Below are 4756 nucleotides of genomic sequence, written 5' to 3'. Positions count from 1 at the left end.
CAATAAAAGAGAGTATCAAAAGATTACATTGTTTCCCCAAACAACAATAGGGTTTCGTTCACCATAGACATGGTGAAACTAGATGAAAAATGGAAGAAGAATGGAAGAGCAAACCCTAGAAAAGATGAAAAGGAGCCTAAGCATCCAAGATATCCTCTCTAGAGAGCAAAATTAGGTCTGGACGTTCTCCCCTGTCAAAAGAATGACTCTGAACTCGCAGTAGGGGTATATATAGGTGACGAGCGCGTCAGAAAACAGGCCTAGGCCCAGCGAGCCACCGCCTGGCGGTTTAAGTGTGTTGCCCGGAGGTTTGCCATAATCCTCCAAACCGCCCGGCGGCAATCGCCATCGCTCGGCGGTTTCCCTTAGAACAGCCCAGCATCAATCGCCATGCCTACTCCTCGTCTTGGAACGCCCGACGATTTAAGTGTGCCGCTGGGCGGTGTGTCGACTCTTCAAATCTTCATTTTTTTGCTCTTTTCTTGAGTCAACGACCTGTATCTTTAACTCCATTTTTCACTTTCTCAAAAATAGCTATAAAACAATGCAAAACAAGCATAAAATCGCTAAAAACAGTTTTTGACTCTCTACAGACTCATTTATTGAGTTTTGCTTGATTCTAGGCTCATTCCAAGTAGTAAAGGGCGTAATTTGGTCCAAATTGACATATGAAAATAATTGTTTTTCAACCTTCATCACCCCTAAGCCTGGTTTCACCTGGCACATAAGCCCAGCTCGCCTGGCCCCTAAGCCCAATTTCATCTGGCCCATAAGCCCAGTTTCACCTGGCCCCTAAGCCTAGTTTCACCTGGCCCATAAGCTTAGTTTTCACACCGGCCCCTAAGCCCAGTTTCACCTGGCCCATAAGCCCAGTTGCCACACTGGCCCCTAAGCCCAGTTTCACGCTGGTCCCAAAGCCTAGTTTCTACACTAGCCCCTAAGCCTAGTTTCGCCTGACCCCTTAATCCCAGCTCGCCTGGCCCATAAGCCCAGTTTCACCTGGCCCACAAAAGTCCAGTTTTGTTTGGCACCCAAAGGCCAGTTCGCCTGACACCTTAAGCTCAAGTTTTTCCTTTTGTTATCGGCCCTCTGCTTTGCAATAGTCAAATTTATGTTTTTCTTCTGTGACTTTGGCCCTCTGCAAGGCAATGGTCAAATCCAGGTTTTAATTTTGTTATCGGCCCTCTGCTTCGCAATGGTCAAATTTAAGTTTTTCTTTTGCGATTTTGGTGCTCTGCAAGGCAATGGTCAAATCCAAGTTTTAATTTTGTTATCGGCCCTCTGCTTCGCAATGGTCAAATTTAAGTTTTTCTTCTGCGATTTTGGCCCTCTGCAAGGCAATGGTCAAATCGAGGTTTTAATTTTGTTATCAACCCTCTACTTCGCAATGGTCAAATTTAAGTTTTCCTTCTGTGATTTTGGCCCTCTACAAGGCAATGGTCAAATCCAGGTTTTAGTTTTGTTATCGGCCCTATGCTTCGCAATGGTCAAATTTAAGTTTTTCAGTTTTCATCCTTCTATTTCTTTTTGAAACCCAGACGAAATTAGTGTTTCTATCTTTACTTAATTTTACTCAGATATACAAAAATATCAAATTTTCATATTATCTAGTAATATCTAAGTAAAGAGGGGCAGTTATCAACACCCAATTTCGTTCGGGTGACTAAATAATGAGACTTGGTTTTTATTGTTGTTCTATTTCATTTATTTTCTTTCATTTTTTTTATTATTTATTTTATTTTATCTTATTTTGTTGTTCTTAATTTTATATTACTATTTTGTTTAATTTTAAAAAAAAGTAATTACAGAAAAAAACGAAGAAAGAATAAAAAAAAGCAAAATATTTTTAAAAGAAAAAAAAAAGGAAAAAGAAAAGAAAAAAGAAGAAGATGAAAAACGGAAAAAAGAGAAATAAAAAGAAAGGAAAGAAGAAGAAAAAAAATGAAAAAGAAAAACAAAAGGAAATAAGGAAGAAAAAAGAAAAAAAGGGGGTGCACGTGAATAAAATGGGAGAGGTGCTACACGTGATGAATTGGATTTCATTTTCTTGGAAAAATGCCCATAAACAATTAATATTAATGCAGGAAAAATCACTTTAGAATATTTTTGAAATTTTGTTTTATTTGGTAATAATTTGAATCAACATTATGGCAATGATTACAAGAAATTATTAAAAATAATATATTGGTTGTTGTATTCAATTTCTTTCTAAAGAGAAAAATATGATTTTAATTTGATTTATTTTTCTTCAATCAAGACCAGTTATTTCTGTATTTTGCTAATTGACAATTAATTCGCCATTAAGGCAAGATCACAATAATATTACAAATGTGTGTATATAAATATGCACCTTGTAAACAAAGAAAGGGAAGAGAATTGAACTTCGGGAAGAGAGCATAAGGGAATAGAAAAAAGGAGGAAAAAAAATCCAATTTCGAAAAGAGAACGTAGAGGAACAGAAAAAAAGGGCTTCGTGTTGCACTCATCCCTTGTTTTTACATCACTCCTTTTCTTACTGATTGTTTTGTTTTATTTATTGCTATTGTATTTTGTTTCTTTTAGTCTTTATTATCCTGTTGTTTTATTTTATGCTGCATTCTCAATTTTTGAAAGAAACAACAAGTGTTCAATTAAAAAAGTATTTTTTTTTAAAAAAAGGGCTAAAATTTAAAAAATAGTGCTAGAGCTTGTGACACTTTCTTTCTTTTAATGACTAAATTCCAGTTTCAATTTGTTCTTGTTTTATTTTATTTCTTTTAAATATTATTTTTCTTTCTTAGGCAAAAAATGGGTAAATTTAAAAATTATAAAAATTGAATTTTTAGTGTTTCTTTTAACACTTAATTATTTTTTTTATAAACTGTAATTTATTTTCTACCTTTTAGTCTTTCCTTAAAAAATTCTTACGTTGTTTTAAATATTTACATGAAAACATTATTTTGATATTATAAATAAAAATTAATAAAAATGAAAGATAAAAAAAATAGATAAAATAATAATAATTAAAAATATTTCAAAAGGTTTAAGCACACGTGCGACCATTCGCGTCAGCCTTGTGTGGAAAATCTTTCTCTTATTCCTTTAAAATTAAACAAAAATTATTTCAAAAGGTTTAAGCACACGTGCAACCATTCACGTTAGCCTTGTGTTTAAAACCTTTTTTTTTTAAATTAAACAAAATTATTTCAAAAGGTTTAAGCACACGTGCGACCATTCGCGTCAGCCTTGTGTGGAAAACCTTTATCTTATTCTCTTAAAATTAAACAAAAATTATTAAGCACACGTGCGACTATTCGCGTCAGCCTTGTGTTCAAAACTTTTTTTCCTCATTCCTTTAAAATTAAACAAAAATTATTTAAAAAATTATTAAGCACACGTGCGACCGTTCGCATCAGCCTTGTGTTGGAAACTTTGTACTTTTTTCTCATTCCTTTAAAATTAAACAAAAATTATTTCAAAAGGGTTTAAGCACATGTGCGACCATTCGCGTCAGCCTTGTGTTGAAAACCTTTCTATTATTCTTCATTTTACCAAAATATCCAAATCTTGTCCAAAACAAATTCCTCAAACAAATTTCCCAAACGATTTTCTAGAACTAGGTAACCTTGATTTCTCATTTTGAGAATACGTAGGAGCAAGGTCAATCCTTGTCGGGCACAAAAAATAAAAAAAATATTTTTGTTTCTTTAGAATTTTATTTTCTGGGATAATTAAACATTTTGAAAAACCACATCAAGTTTGCGCATTTAATTAAAGGTACTGCCTTAGGGCAGGCGTTGTAGGGTGCTAACACCTTCCCTACACGTAACCGACTCCCGAAACCAGAATCTGGTTTTCATAGTCTAAGCCTTATCCTTTTTATGGTTTTTCCGTAGTTTTCCAAAATAAACTATCGTGGCGACTCCAAAACATTTTCAAAACATGTTTTCTTTTTGGATCGTCGTCCCGTCGCGATTCCGGTTGCGACACTGTCGGAAGTTTCCTCCTTGTCCAGAGGAAGTATTCTGGCTTTCCCCAATACTTGGATGATTTTTCCAACCTTGGTTAGAATTACCTTGATTGAAATTTCCCTGCTTGTACTGAAATTGGCCCCCATGTAATTCACGTCCTGCTGCATCTCCTCCGTGAATGCACATTGACCATTAATATGGTCACCACCACATAAATTGCAAAGTTGTTGAGCCTGAGAAATATTTCTAAGTCCCCGAGGAAGTTTGGAGATGATCTTTGTCAACTTGTCCAGTTTCTAGCTGAGGAGGTGATTCTGTGCTGCTGCAGCGTCTTCAGTAGGAAGATGTAGGAGTCCTCCTTTTTGCGTGCCCCTTTCACTCTGTGACACTTCATTTAAAGGCATCTCTTCAATCAAGTTGTACGCCTCATCTTCTGTTTTTCTATTAATACTGCCTCCAGTTGAGGCATCTAACATCATTTTGGAATGAGAGCGCAAACCTCCAAGGAACGCAAGCAAGTATGAAGTTTTATCGAACCCATGAACTGGGGTCGCCCTCAATAAACCTTTGAATATATCCCATGCTTGCCCAAGTGTTTCCTCCATTCCCTATTTGAACAAGGAGATCTCCAGCTTCCCTTGATTAATTTTTGGGGGTGGGAAGAATTTAGTAATAAATTGTTGGACCACTGCTTCCCAAGTCCTGAATGTTCCTTCCGGGAAAGAATTCAACCAGTCTTTTGCGTTTCCTCCAAGAGAGAAAGGAAACAAACTAAGTTTGACTCTGTCGTCCGTCACTCCAGTTAT

Source organism: Vigna radiata, chromosome 1, assembly GCF_000741045.1.
Source record: "Vigna radiata var. radiata cultivar VC1973A chromosome 1, Vradiata_ver6, whole genome shotgun sequence".
NCBI classification, from domain to species: domain Eukaryota; kingdom Viridiplantae; phylum Streptophyta; class Magnoliopsida; order Fabales; family Fabaceae; genus Vigna; species Vigna radiata.
This window is presented reverse-complemented; position numbering follows the sequence as displayed.